General features: G+C 37.0%; 1 protein-coding gene across 2 annotated transcripts in view; it reads right to left on the reverse strand.

The window, feature by feature from the left end:
* LOC106869449 (uncharacterized) overlaps positions 1-9,971 on the reverse strand; it is a 679,123-nt gene extending 669,152 nt beyond the window's left edge. The window contains exon 1 of one of the 2 annotated variants that reach the window (XM_089361659.1): positions 9,837-9,971. The gene's annotated coding sequence lies outside the window, so the exon portion shown is untranslated. The remainder of the gene's footprint in view (positions 1-9,836) is intronic. The other variant, XM_089361653.1, reaches the window with a different exon arrangement.
* Between the last annotated feature and the right edge of the window lie 6,560 nt (positions 9,972-16,531).

The following is a 16,531-nucleotide window of genomic DNA, read 5'->3' on the forward strand; positions in this document are numbered from 1 at the left end:
GAGAGGAACAGAGAGGGAGTGAGTGAGTTTAGGACAGGCGATACTCAGTTCAGTGGTTTGAAGGGAGAGAAAGGGAAAGAGTATTTTGAAGGAGAGTGAGAAGAGAGGATCAATGGGATCAATGTGAAAAGTGAGAGTGGAGGGAGGAGAGGCTCAGTATGTTGAGGGAGAGTGAGAGGAGGGAACTCAGTGTGTGAGCTTGAGAAGGGATGCTGAAGGCGAGTGAGAGAGCCAGCTCAGTCTGTATGTCCAGAGATACAGAGGTTATGTTGAGGGACAGGACAAGGAGTTGTGTATGTAAGTGTTACTCCGATTATTGTATATGTCTACATGCATGTGTACGTGTGTGTGCGTGTGTGTGCAGGTATGTGTTTGTGAGTGAGTGAAGCAGAGATAATGAGTGAGCGAGTGATTGAGTATGTAAATGAGTGACTGAGTTAATGAGTGAGAGGGATAGAGAATGAGAGACAAGGTATTATATATATGTGTATGTATATGTGTGAGTTGCTCAGAGTGTTGTATATGTATGTATGTATATATGTATGCGTGTGTGTGCAGGTATGTGTTTGGGAGTGAGTGAAGCAGAGATAATGAGTGAGCGAGTGATTGAGTATGTAAATGTGTGACTGAGTTAATGAGTGAGAGAGACAGAGAATGAGAGACAAAGTATTGTATATATGTGCATGTATGTGTATGTATATGTGTGAGTTACTCAGAGTGTTGTATATGTGTGTATGTATATATGTAAGTGTATGCGTGTGTGTGTTGATCAGATTGTTGTATGTGTGAGCAGGTATGTGTTTGAGAGTGAGTGAGACAGAGATATTGAGTGAGGGAGTGGTTGAATGAATATGTAAATGAGTGACTGAGTTAACAAGTGAGATAGACAGACAGACGGACGGACAGAGAACAGGAGAGGATGAGAATATGAGAAGCTGAGCTGGAGATGAGGAATCAAAAAAAAAGAAAACTTGGTTTGCGGAATCGAGGGGATGACATATGGCTGAATAGTACGAAAAACCTGATAGAATAGGCCGAGAGCTACAATGGCATTGAGACAGGGAACAAAACAACAACAACAATAACAATAGCAAGTGCAGCTATGGCAGCAACAATAACCAAAGAGGTAGCAGAGGCTGGCAGGGGCTGAGTAAAATATTTGCAGTGGCAAGAGGAGAATGAAGATGAAATGTGTAGGTGAGGAGAAGAGGGGGATTAGATTGAGTGAATGTGATGGAGTGAGTGTGATGGAGTGAAAGAGTGTAAGGGTGTGGAGTGAGGCAGTGTGTGATGGACTGAGTGTGAGATGGGCGGGTGGAGGGTTAAGGTGGGAGGGAAGGATTTGCGATGATCCACAGAGTCACTGAGTGAATAATATCTTGCTAGGATAAGCTGGTGACTCGACTGCCAGGAGGCGGTGAGCGGCATTGTTGTTGTTGTTGTTGTTGCTGGTGTTGAGGTGGCTGCAGTTAAGGGGGGAGAGTGGGCTGGCACAATGGATGCCACAGAAGAAGTAGAAGAAGAAGAAAAAGAGGGAGAATTGCAATAGTAATAATAATAATAATAATAATGACAACAATAACAATAATAAGAAGAAGAAGAACAATGATAATAATAATAATAATAACAACAACAAAATTAATAATAACAATAACACAATAGGAAGAAGGAGACAAAGAGACTGAAGAAGAAGAAGAAGAATATGATGATGATGATGGGAAGGAGAAGAAAGGAAAATGCCGTCACAATGGGCAATGAATCATCACTAAATCAAGGAAGAAACAAGTGTTCTTAACATTGTCACTGGATGTCAGTAGAAATCAATGGCGTTGGATGGATCCCACAACATGGAATCAGGGAATAGCTGGGATGCTGTTTGCAGAAATGAAGATTATATTGAAAGAAGTCAAACAATAACAAGGCTGCCATTCACAATAATTCCATAGTTTTGTGTAGCTATCGAAATCTCTTTATGATATTCCTGTCTTTGTTTGGTGACTGTATGAATATTTCTATTCAGACAGGCATGCACATACGTACATACATACATGCATATGTACGTATGTACATATCTACTATGACAAATAGTACATATACACACTTTTTGACTATCTATCTATCTATCTACCTATCTAGCTAGCTTGCTATCTGTCTGTCTATCAATAGACATAAATTGAAACGTGTATATATATATATATATACACATACATATACACACACACACACACACACACACACACACACATATATATATATATATATATATATATATATATATATATATAGGCTGTGTGGTAAGTAGCTTGCTTACGAACCACATGGTTCTGGGTTCAGTCCCATTACGTGGCACCTTGGGCAAGTGTCTTCTACTATAGTCTCGGGTTGACCAAAGCCTTGTGAGTGGATTTGGTAGACAGAAACTGAAAGAAGCCCATCGTATATATGTATGTATGTGTGTGTATATGTTTGTGTGTCTGTTTGTCCCCCCCAACATCGCTTGACAACCAATGCTGGTGTGTTTACGTCCCCGTATCTTAGCGGTTCGGCAAAAGAGACCAATAGAATAAGTACTAGGCTTCCAAAGAATAAGTCCTGTGGTCGATTTGCTCGACTAAAGGTGGTGCTGCAGCATGGCCACAGTCAAATGACTGAAACAAGTAAAAGAGTAAACGAGTATATATATATAAGCACGTGTATTCACTTATGTAAATATACTTGTGTGTCTGTGTGTGTGGTGCATGTGTGTATATATATATATATATATATATATATATATATATAAGCAATGTTAATTCTCTAAATGAAGTATTAACAGTAACTGCACGATACAGTGTAGTATATTGCCACTTAAGTGTGGCTGACCCCTAGGGGTGGATGTTACTGTTGCTTTTAGCCCCAGGAGGACATCTCCTCCAGCTGGCTTATCGACACACTACTGTGTCCTGTTTGCCAAGGGAAGTTATCCCTCCCATCATGATCTGTAGCACGAACGGATCCAGGTTTCAGGGTTATTTCCCTTCGTCAGCGTCCGATAGCTACTGATCTTTGATGAGAGAGATAAAATCTTGGCAATCTTATATCTACTTTTCCAATGAAATTCTTCACTGATATCGGAAAGGTGAAAACAAGCAATGTTAATTCTCTAAATGAAGTATTAACAGTAACTGCACGATAAAGTGTAGTATATTGCAATATACTACACTTTATCGTGCAGTTACTGTTAATACTTCATTTAGAGAATTAACATTGCTTGTTTTCACCTTTTCGATATCAGTGAAGAATTTCACTGGAAAAGTAGATATAAGATTGCCAGGATTTTGTCTCTCTCACCAGGGTCAGTGGCTGTCGAACGCCGACGAAGGGAAATAACCCTGAAATCCGGATCCGTTCGTGCTACGGATCATGGTGAGGGGGATAACTTCCCTTGGCAAACAGGACACAGTAGTGTGTCGATAAGCCAGCTGGAGGAGATGTCCTCCTGGGGCTAAAAGCAACAGTGACATCCACCCCTAGGGGTCAGCCACACTTAAGTGGCAATATACTACACTTTATATATATATATATATATATATATATATATATATATATATAGAGAGAGAGAGAGAGAGAGAGAGAGAGAGAGAGAGTTAGGTAAATAGGTAGTTAGATAGATTGATAGGTAGATAGATGTATATACATATATCATCATCATCATGATTTAATCTCCAGGTTCCATGCTAGCATGTGTTGGATGATTTTGACAGGATCCAACAGGTCTGGGAGTTGAGACCTTTTGGATGCTCCAGTATTTACTTTGGCTTGGTTTCTACACCTCGATGCCCTTCCTAAAGGCAAACACTTTACAGTGTGTACCAGGTGCTTCTTCTTTGTTTTTATGGTACCAGCACAAGTGGGGCCAACTTGCAAAGCTATGATCCTTTCTGAGTAAGGTTACAGTAGAGAGGGAAGCAGTTATATACTCAGAGATGAGGGGGTTTCATGTATGACAAAAGGGCTCAGAACAGAACAGATGAGCTATGTGATCTCTACAATAATGTGACTCCTCACATTATTGAAGAGACGACGTGAGTGACAAAGGTGAGGCTGGAAAGAAATAAAATAGGAGTGATGAGTTGTTAAGGTAGAGCTTCTAGGTATGAGGAAAGTAGAAGAGTGTGGGGACAAGAGAAGTGGGTGTGTAAATGGGTAGAACTTGTGAGAGAAGAATGGGAAAGGCAAAGATGGTTAGAGAAGAGGAATGGTTTTAGGGGTGGATATAATGAAGAACAAATTATGAGAGATGGTAAGAAGTGATGGTAGGGAAGAGTAGGTGACAACTGTAGAAATTGGGTAGTGTTGAGGGATAGATGTAGAAGTAAATGGTGGATATGGGGGTGAATGAGTGACCTATGGTACATATGGGTTAGAGAAGATGTGGAAGGGCAGGAAATGACTGACAGTGTAGAAAAAGGCTGGGTCTGGGGGGAAGAGCAGCAGAAAAGTAACACTGGTACAGTAGACATGGGAAAGAAGAGAGAGGATGAAAGAATGCATGTGCATTCATGAGAAATAGAGAGAGAAGGGGGAGATGAAGAAATATGGCATATGATTTAGGGAGATCAATGTAAAATGTGGGTGGAGAGGACAGTATAAAGAATGAAGGACAAACAACAGGTGAAAAGGCTCCAGTTTCTAAGAAGTGTAAGTGGTATCAAAGAAAAATTAGTGAAATAAGTGGTTCAGCTCACATTTAATTACAGCAGGAGAATACTGCAGTTAGAGAGATGATGGGCAGGAGAAATATGTTGAGAAGAGAATTGGGCTGTGGGCGAGCAATTGCACGATTTTATACTCATTGTACATCCAAAATTGTGAGCTGGTCTTATGGAAAACCACATATTGTCAGTCATACCAGTTCTTTGTCATCTCCTCTGTGGGATTCAAGGTCTTGTGATCTGTCTTCACCATTTTACCGGTTATTTCTCAAAATACAATGTTTATATACCAAAAAGATTTTCTAACATTTTTCTAACATTTTTCTAACATTTTTCTGACATAATTTAAATATATACTTTAACCATGTAACACAAGCCTTCTGTAGTTTTTTCACTCTTATTATCTTTTATACATCCAACCACGTGCTTTCACATACAAACTTTCTCACCTATATATATATATATATATATATATATATATATATATATATATATATATATATATATATATACATACTCTCCTTTGAATCTCTACCCTGACGCCTATTCACCCCTATTTTATTTCTTTCCAGTTCCATCTTCATCATGCACACCGTCTTTTCAATAATGTGAGTAGCCATGCAGCTCCTTCACAGTTAAGTGATCTGTTCTGTTCTGACCCCCTTTTGTCAAACTTTAACCCCCTCATCTCTGAGCATAAAGCCCTACTCCTTCTCTACTGTATCCCCACTCAAAAAGGATCAAAAAGTTGACCTTACTTATGCTGGTGCATATACATGTGTGTGTGTGCATACATACATACATATATATACATATATATATATATATATATATATATATATATATATATATATATATATATATACATACATACACTCACACACATATGCACACATACAGTATATGTACACACATATGCACACACACATGCATACACACACACACACATATATATATACTCACATATACACACGTACAGTATATGCACATGCATGCACACACACACACATATAGATATATATACACACACACATATATATATATATACATGCATAAATAGTACCTAATTCTGTTCCAGCTTCATTTAGTAGACTACAATGTTACAATCAATGTAGAACGACTTGTAATAAATTTATTGATAAACCATCTCAGACAAATCTGAACCATTCAAATAAGAAACACTTCAATACATGATACTGAACACTCAAACCAGTAGCATTGATAGAAAGGAAGAGAAAGCAACTGAATGGAATAAACCAAAGAAGAATCCTGCAAGTAGACCAAACAATAGAACGGTAATTCATTACTTCAGTCCTGGAACGGTCCATCATAGTTAAGAATAATGGTGATTTGGTGGTGGTTGTTCTGTATTTTGTGAGTTTAATGTGAAATTGCTGATGTCTGTTGGTATGCGTATTGATAATTATGCCACATGCATGTACTAATTAGAACCAGAATCAAGACTCATTATCCATGTGGCAGATTATCACTTGGCACCCGATGAACTCTGGTGTGAATGGAATTTGGGTTGAGATTTGAGACAGAACTGTTATCATTTATAGTTATTGCCAACAAATTGGTGAAATGCTTTGGTGGGGAAACAGATCAATTTGATTGATCTTATATTTATTAACAGATCAATTAGATTGATCTGGTATGAAGTTTAAATGGATTAATTTGGTGTATATGTCTTCAAACCTCACTGAGTTTTATTTCTTTCATGGTAAAAAAAAAAGGTAAAAAAAGAGATATATGTGTGTGTGTATATATGTGTGTATATATATATATATATATATATATATATATATATATATATATATATATATATATATATATATATATATAATTAATTATATGTATTTCTTCTATCTTAATGAATAAAAATTCTTCGGATAAAATAAATGGGTTAATAGAAACCAATGTAGCAAAGAACACAAAATAACTGTGGTGTAGTTCCTGTTTTTAAGGCAGGAACTCCTTGAAATTCTGGGTATTTGAGTATATTTAAAAATTTAAGGGACGCAATTATAACATGCATTTTCTCCATTCCTTAAATTTTTAAATATATATATATATATATATATATATATATATATATATATATATATATATATATATATGTAGTCAGTTGAAGGGTGTTCTCTTAAGAACGTATAAGAGTACAAATAGTGCTCGTACACCTTTAGAATTCCCAAATAGCTGGTAGTATTCTTATTCAAAGAAGAAGCCATGGATATTGTAGCATGGAAATCTAGATTTACTTACGGAGACAGCAATTGAGTATCGCTTTCTTATACAGGTAAATCGTTACATAATTTAATTTAAACTTAACTTTAAACCCTGTATATACGAGGATCTGTATGTATCAAAACATTTGTAGTGATTAAAAAGCTGCCTAATTGTACTTACTCTTCCTTTTGACTCTTTTACTTTTTATATTTTATATATATATATATATATATATATATATATATATATATATATTTAGCTGGGGAAAATGAGTAGTACCTGTATTTCAAATAGCCAGCATTGTTAAACTCTGTGTCACTCTTAATCTCTCTGAGAACTACATTAAAAGTACACAAGTCTGTGGAGTGCTCAGCCACATGTACGTTAATTTTATGAGCAGACTGTTCTATTGATTGGATCAACTGAACCCTCATTGTCGTAACCGACAGGCAGGATGTACATGTCAAGGTAATACCACATGTCTCCTTAACTGTCACTGTAACATGAAGTAGAGGTAACATCAAAAGGCCCAAATGGTTTGCCAGACATGTGAAAGTATGTGGGAGCAACAAACATTTCCTTCAGGATAAGATTCAATAACCATGAATCCTTCTTGGAGAGTTGAAATGCCACAATCCTGGCCAGTCATGAATGTTTGTCAAAGGAAACTGCTAGAGACTGCAGCATAAAGAAGAAAAATCTTAGAAGAGTGAAAGGCTTATTTTGATAGCAGCAGAAAGTGCAGGTTATGTTTAGCTGAGAAAAGAACCCTATTAAAAAAAATATACTGAACGATACATATACATACATATATATGTATATGTATATATGTATGCTATAGATTTTCTTGTTATATGACGGAAGGTTTCACAATTTCTTGCTCAGTAACTGCACAGATGATTTGCTTATAGTGCTTTACTGTTTGTGTTTACATAGGCTCGCTCTGTTCATCAAATCGACATTGCCTGCACAGGTAGATAAGTGTGCCACATGTCATATGTCAAAATGATTAAAGAGCAATGTGAAACGAAGCGTTTTGCTCCTACCCACTACGCCAAGCATATATATATATATATATATATATATATATATATATATATATATATATATATATATATATATATATGTATATATATATTGTCATGCAAATATACACACACATATCCAGCTTGACAGAGCTTTGGACACACCAGCAAATTTATCATTTGCTGTACATATATTAGAATGGAAGTGGGCTATTGAATGATGGATTTGCTGTCTGCAGCTGATGAAACATAACAACACAGAGACATATGTCCAACAGTCTAATAACATCATTCAAGGCCCGGCTTGGTATGTTTTTTTACTTATACTGTCTATAAAGAGAACTTCTCTCCCAAGACAGTCAGTGCACTGAAGGGCTTTCCATATCTGTGTGTATATAAACATGTTTAATATATATGTACACAGCTCTCTGTCACTGTCTGTCTGTCTGTCTGTCTGTCTCTCTCTATATATATTTATGTATGTGGGTATATAGATGAGTAATATATTACTTCTATATACATATATATATATATATATATATACACACACACATACATATACACACCACACAAACTCTCTGTCTCTGTCTCTCTCTCTCTCTCTCACATACACGAAATATAGAAGGAAAACAATTGCAACATCACAGGCAAAATTTGAACCCTGCATCTGCAATAAACCATTTAGCAAAACAGAACACCAAAGCAGCACCACATCTTTTAGCATTCAAATTAGAAAACTAATATACAGATATATATATATATATATATATATATATATATATATATATATATATATATATATATATATATATATATACACTCACACATATAAATATTTATATATATATACACACACACAGTACACATACATGTGCATTCATGTCTGATTGGATGGATTCATGTACACACTCATTGTCATCATCATTATCATTGTCAGCATCTCCAGAAATATAAACTTGTTATTGATATAATAAAATCTATTGCTATATTCATCTAACACTACTCTGGCTGCTTACACAACAAATCTGTTTGTTTGTCTCTATCCATACCATATGTTTGCATATTTATATCTGTCAATCTTTTGTTCATCTATCTATCTATCTATCTATCTATCTAACTGTCTGTTTGTTTGTTTGTCTGTCTATCTATCTATCTATCTATCTATCTATCAATTTATCAACCTAACTATCTATCTACTTGTCTGTCTGTCTATCTGTTTATCTATTTGTGTATTGGTCTATCTAGCTAGCTATTTATATATATGAATTGTCTCCCTCTCTCTATTGTTATCCATCCATTTATCCTTCAATCCATCCATCCATCCAGTTGCCTGTGTGTCTTTTTCTCCTGTCTGTTTGTGTGTCTCTTTCTGTCTGTCTGTTTGTGTGTCGGTCTCTCTGTTTTTCTGTTTGTCTGTCTGTCTATCTGTCTGTCTTTACAACAGACCAGAACAGTCAGTCCAGCCCATCTCTCTTTTTGTCTGTCAACCCGTCAGCTCGTCAGCCTGTCAGCCTGTCGGTTGGTATGTCTGTCCGACTAACCATCAGATTCTCTGTCTGCTTGCCTGTCCGCCTGCCTGCCTGCCTCCCACCGACCAGCAAGCCAGTAAGCAAACCAGCTTGCCATATCTATCCCAGTATGTCTATGTGCGATAAACTGATAAACACAAGAGATCGAGTGCAGTGGAGAGCAAGCAGCGGAGTGCAGCGGAGTGATGCAAAACACTGCAGCTGAAAAAGAGCGGTACTGGAGCAGTTCAGAGATGCGGGTGCATAAAGAACACAAATAACAACAACAACAACATCATCATCATCATCATCAACAACAAACAAAACATGAAAAAATACTCCAAGAAAGCAAAGATGCGTGAAAAGAGTTAATCACTCACTGGACCCAACTTCGGTAGCGCCACTATCCAGCTGACGGGAGGAATATAGAATCCAGCAAGTTTAAGCTTCGTCTTTTAGTGTGAAGTAGGATTCCTTGTTTATTCCGATCTTGGTCAAGTGGTGGAGGGAGTGGGTAGGGGGTAGTGCCATGTTAGATGACACCGCTCTGATCTTTATATGCTTTCCTTACCGTTTTGTTGCTGTTGTTGTTGTTGTTGTTGTTGGTATGTTGCTTTTATTGTTACTGTTGTTGTTTGTCGTTGTTCTCGTTATTGTTGTTGCGATTATTTTTATTGTTATTGATCGTTGTTGTTTTGTGATTATTGTTGTTGTTGCTACTCATATTGTTGATGTTGATGTTATTATTATTATTATTATTATTATTATTATTTATATCATCATTATTGTTGTTGTTGGTGGTGGTGGTGATGGTGGTGTTGTTGTTATTCTTTTTATTGTTGCAGTTGTTGTTGTTGTTATCGATCGTCATTGTTTCGTGACTATGGTAGTTGTTGTTGATGATGCACTGATTCTTGCAGCTGTTGTTGTTGTTGTTGTTGTTGTTATGGTGGTGGTGGTGGTGGTGGTATTAATGGATTTTGTGGGAGCATGTGCATGTTTAAGTGTAGTTCTATGTGTGTGCATATGTTTGTGTGTATGTGTGCATGTGTGTTTTTATGTATTTGTGCATGTGTATGTGTGTGTGTGTGTGAGTGTAAATATTTTGGTTTGTTTTTCTGTATTGTCCAAAATGTGGTTTAAAATTCTTTACTGACCACTACAGAAACCTTTTTTACTCCCATTCGGTCTGTCCATTTGACCATCTGTCTGTTTCTCTCTCTCTTTCATTCACTCTTTCTCTTTTTTTCCCATATATATGTATGTACATATACATACATATATATGTGTATATATATATATATATATATATATATATATATATATACATATATATGTGTGTATATATATATATATATATATATATATATATATATATATATATATATATATATATATATATCTGTGTGTGTATATATATATGTATATATATATATATATATATATATATATATATATATATATATATATGTATATGTATTTGTATATATATATGTATTTTATATGTATGCTCGACTGTATATTTTTATGTCTACATTTGCACACATGTGCATATATATGTGTGTGTGTGTGCAAATGCGCATATATATGTGTGTGTGTGTGAATGTATAGATATGTGTGTGTATACATATATATTACATATATTTATGTATATATGTATGTGTGTGTGTATATATATATATATATATATATATATATATATATATATATATACACTCACACATACACACACACACTTTACTCTTACTCCCACCCAACCCCCTTACTATCTGCACCCCTTTCTGTTTCTCATACCTTGTCTCTCACTCTCACTATGTTTCTCCTTTTCTCCATCAATCTGTTGCTCTCTCTCCCTCTCTCCGTCTCTCTCTCCCTCTCTCCGTCTCTCTCTCCCTCTCTCCGTCTCTCTCTCCCTCTCTCCGTCTCTCTCTCCCTCTCTCCGTCTCTCTCTCCCTCTCTCCGTCTCTCTCTCCCTCTCTCTCTCTCTTTATTTCAACTTTCTCTCTTCACCCTCTTGTCACTCTCTCTCTCTCTTCATCTTATGATCACCCTGTCTCTCTCACACACTCTTTTCTTATCTTCTATCAACCTATCTAATTCATTCTCTCACCCCATTTGTTTGTGTTCAACTTTTCCATCCTCTCACCACAACTTTCCTTCTCTCTCTCTCTCTCTCTCTCTCTCTCTCTCTCTCTTTATCTAACACTCACTCACTCAATCTCTCTCTCTCTCTCTCTCTCTCTCTCTCTATATATATATATATATATATATATATATATATGTGCGTGTTACTTTCTCTTTTCCCTTTTATGCAATAGTCACCACCCTCCCCTTCAACCACTCTCTCTCTCTTTCTCCCACTCACCCTCTCCTCCCACCCTCCTCCTTAATTATTCCCACCAGTCCTTCACATGTCTCCTGTCACCTCCTTCATTTCCCTGTTCAATCTCTGCATCTCCCACTGTCTCCTAAAGTGCACTACATAAAACTGGGTGGCGGGGCTGGTGGTGGTGGTGGCAGTGGTGGTGGTTGTGGTGGTGTCGGTGGTGATGCACAAAACTGCTCTCTGTATTGCATCCACAATACACATGCGTACACATGGACACATTCACATGCATGCGCATACATGGATACATGCACACTCATATATATATACATTTGCTTATGTGTGTATATATATATATATATTTATATATTTATATATATATATATATATATATATATACATTGTCTATTTCTCTCTCTCTTTATATATATATATATATATATATATATATATATATATATATATATATATATATATATATATATATATATATATATATGCATATATGTATATATATGTATTATATATATATATGCATATATGTATATATATATATATATATACACACATAATTTACACACACACATATATACACATATATGTATATATATATGTGTGTGTGCATGTATGTATGTATGTGTGTAAGTACATACACACATATATCTATCCATCTCTCTCTCTCTCTCTCTCTCTCTCTCTCTCTCTCTCTCTATATATATATATATATATATATATATATATATATATATATATATATATATATATATATATATATAAATACATATATATACACATACCTCATACCTATATATGTTCTATACATACATGCATGTGCATACACATATAAGCTATATATGTAACTGTGTGTGTGTGTGCAGTTAAGTGTTACTATTTGCACACATATGCATTTTGCCACAACAGAAATCACTGACAGCTGTGTTATCTCTATGCAATGCACATCAGAACATCCATTGTTTACTGCACGTCTGTTTTTACATGTATGTATTTATATGCATTTTCATATGCATCTATGTGCATCAGTTTATGAGTTGACACTTATTTCTCATAGCTTTTTGCAGATAGCAGCCTCACTCGTTTGCATTGCATAGATGCATGTCCAGCAGGCTGGTCAGCATTCAGGCAACAATAACAGCACCAGCAGCAACACATGCAGCAGAAGCAGCAGCACCAGAAGCACCGGCAGAAGAATGCCATAGATTTTTCACTTGCTGTCCACACCACTTGCATATCCTGCAGGCTTTTATGCACATGCAGTGCAAAATCTCTGTGTCAACAAAAGACACATGATCGTTGTCAATTTTCGAAATTTCTCCTACCTCCTTCTTCCTATCCTCATCTCTTTCTGTCCACCACCACTACTATGACAACAATGACGATGATGATGATGACAATTATGACAACGACAGCGATGACGATGACAACTTCCACCACCACTGCTGCTGCCGCCACCACTATCACAACGGTGATGACGATGAGAACAGCGACGACGACGACGACGACCACCACCACCACCACCACCACCATCACCATTCTGTTCATCTGACTCTGTCATTCTATAAATCTCTCTCTCTCTCTTTCTCTCACTCTTACAATCCATCTCATCTCTTAAGTGAGTAACTCTCTCTGCCTCTCTCCTTCTCTTAACTTTCCTCCCTTCTCTCTCTTTCTCTTTGTGTCCTTTTCTCTCTGTGTCCTTTTCTCTCTGTCTGTTAGTCTCTCCTTCTCACATTTTTCCGTCTTCTCACTTTCTGTCTGTCTGTCTGTCTGCCACTGCCTTTGTCTGTCTGTCTGCCTCAGTCTTTGTCTGTCTGTCTGTTTGTCTATCTGTCCGTCTGTCAGTCTTTCTTTGTCTCTCTATGTCTTTTCTCTCTCTGCATCAATCTCTCTTTTTCTCATCTTTTCCTCTTCTGTCTGTCTGTCTTTCTGCTTCTCTCTCTCTCTCTCTCTTTCTCTTCCTCTGATTCTCTCTGTCTTTTTGTCTCTCTCTCTCTTTCCATTTCCTCTCTCTCTATTCTCTTTGCCCCCCCCCTCTCCCTCTATCTGTCATTCTCCGATTTCTATTTCTCTCCTTATCCATTTACAACATCATCAAATCAATGATGGAGTCTCTATGCAATATTTAGACCTGCTAGAATTAGCAGCTAACACTGTCTCAAATCTCACCCTACAGTCTTGTAAGATGAAGGACACATTGTATAAAATTGATCTACGAACTTTGACCATTGAACACTTTTATCTGCTCAATCTACATTGTTGTTTTGCCCCTGGGTTGACAGGCACTAAATAACAATAAAAACAACAATAACAGAAACAGCTGTCATCACCATCTTTGCTATTGCTCCCAGCCAGTCTAACAATTTGCAATTCTCTCTCAAACGCCACACTTTGCTTCTTCCCTCACTTTCTCTCATTCTGTCTGTCTGTCTGTCTCTCTCTCTGTCTCTTTCTCTGTCTGTCTCTCTCATTCTCTCTCGCTTTCTCTCTCTCTCTCTCTCTCTCTCTCTCTCTCGCTTTCTCTCTCTCTCTCTCGCTTTCTCTGTCTCTCTCTCTCTCTCTCTCTCTCTCTCTCTCTCTCTCTCTCTCTCTGTGTGAGCATCTCTACTACTCCTCTCATTCATTATTGTAAGAATGTCAACTATTTAAAATGAAATGAAGATGATGATGATGATGGTGGTGACAGTAACGATGAAGATGCTGATGACGATCAAGATAATGATAATGATGGTAGTGATGATGATATATATATATATATATATATATATATATATATATACATGCACATACAGAATGCGGTGAATAAACTGTTGTCTAAATTACGCAAAAGTAAATATAACACTGACATCTAATTTTAACAGATATATTTACCAAAATTACATAAAAATATCTTGAAATACTAAAGAGTAAATTTATTCAATAAAATCTCCATCGGCTTCAACCATGGCATCCAGACAACTTTGGAATCTCCTACAACTCTTCTGGATAGCCTGCTTGATTAAGTTGGTGAATGCTGCCATAATCTTTGCCTTCAGTTCATCTTTGGTGTCACAAGGAGTTTTGTTGGCATGTCGCTCAACTGTACCTCTCACATAGTAACCGAGGAGGTTATGATCTGGAGAGTTAAGTGGCCAGATTTTAGGGGTCATGTGGTTGCAGATATTTTCTGACAGCTATGACTGGGTTCTCCTGCTTGTGTGGCATGGTGCAGAGTTTTGTTGCTGGACAGGGTCTTCCAGCAGCCACCCTCTTGACCCAGGGCATTTTCTCCGGGCACTTGATGTAGGTCTCCTTGCTGAGTCTGAGGCCATGTGAGAAGATGAGGTGGTGAAGCAAGACCTTCAAACATTGGGCCTTACCAAGGCAATGACAAGTGACCAGGACCTTTGGAGATATGCTGTGTTTGAGAAGACCTGGCAAGCCAAGTGAAATCATAACCCATGGCTGATGCCAGTGGGTGTAACCAGACCATTTATGAATACCCTTCGTTCATTGGACAATAAACCTTGCTTGTGAAGACCTATTGAGGCAAGTGAAATCAAAATCAAAATTGCTGATGTGGCCGACGACAGTACAGCTTGATTGGCCCTCATACCAGTGGAACGTTAAAAGCACATCCAAACGTGGGGTGTAACCAGCCCACTTATGAGTACCCCTCATTCATTGGACAATGAACTTTGCTTGCGAAGACCTCTTGAGGCAAGTGTAAACAAATCAAAATCGCTGACGTGGCCGATGACACACACTCACACACACACACACACACAACACCTACATTGTTCACTGATGGCCATGTCTCTGCATTTACAATCACAGGCCTGGGCAAGATGTTTTGAGGAACATTGACATTTGTCCTTCCATGCAAACCATCCCTCATTAATGTTTATCGAAGAGAAAGGCAACTGGCTTAGGCTGATACAGCTGAGTACCAGTTTCATTACAGACATCACTATCAGAATATGAAGAATTCGATCTGATTCCACAAGACTCCAATTTTGGCAATTCAGATCAGATTCCATCAGATTCCAATTCTAACAGTTGTGGTAATCTATTGACTTGATTTTCTACGTTTTTTTATTTACCCGAAAGGGATGAAAAGCAAAGTTGACTTTGGTAGGACTTGAACTCAGAATGTAGTGAGTTCGAGTCATGCAAGGTGTCTTATCCAACACTCTAGCCATTGCTAACTTACCATCTTATGAACACCTAAATGAATTGCTAGTGATGTAGAACTGGATTCTGTTGTATGACACTTTGTCAAAGATGTGTGTGTTTGCATGTGTGTATATGTGTATGTGTGTATGTAAACATATGTTTATGGTATTGTGGAGTGATTGTTTGGGAATTGCTGGTGTTGTAGAATTGTATTCTGTTGTATGACACTTTGTCAAAGATGTGTGTGTTTGCATGTATGTGTATGTGTGTGTGTAAACATATGTTTATGGTATTGTGGAGTGGTTGTTTGGGAATTGCTAGTGTTGTAGAACTGGATTTTGTTGTATGACACTTTGTCAAAAATGTGTGTGTGTGTGTGTGTGTGTTTGCATGTGTGTATATGTGTATGTGTGTGTGTAAACATATGTTTATGGTATTGTGGAGTGATTGTTTGGGAATTGCTAGTGTTGTAGAACTGGATTTTGTTGTATGACACTTTGTCAAAAATGTGTGTGTGTGTGTGTGTGTGTGTGTGTATGTGAGTGTGTATGTTTGTATGTGTGTATGTGCATATGTGTA

Source organism: Octopus bimaculoides, chromosome 13, assembly GCF_046866305.1.
Source record: "Octopus bimaculoides isolate indiv1 chromosome 13, ASM4686630v1, whole genome shotgun sequence".
Lineage (NCBI taxonomy): Eukaryota > Metazoa > Mollusca > Cephalopoda > Octopoda > Octopodidae > Octopus > Octopus bimaculoides.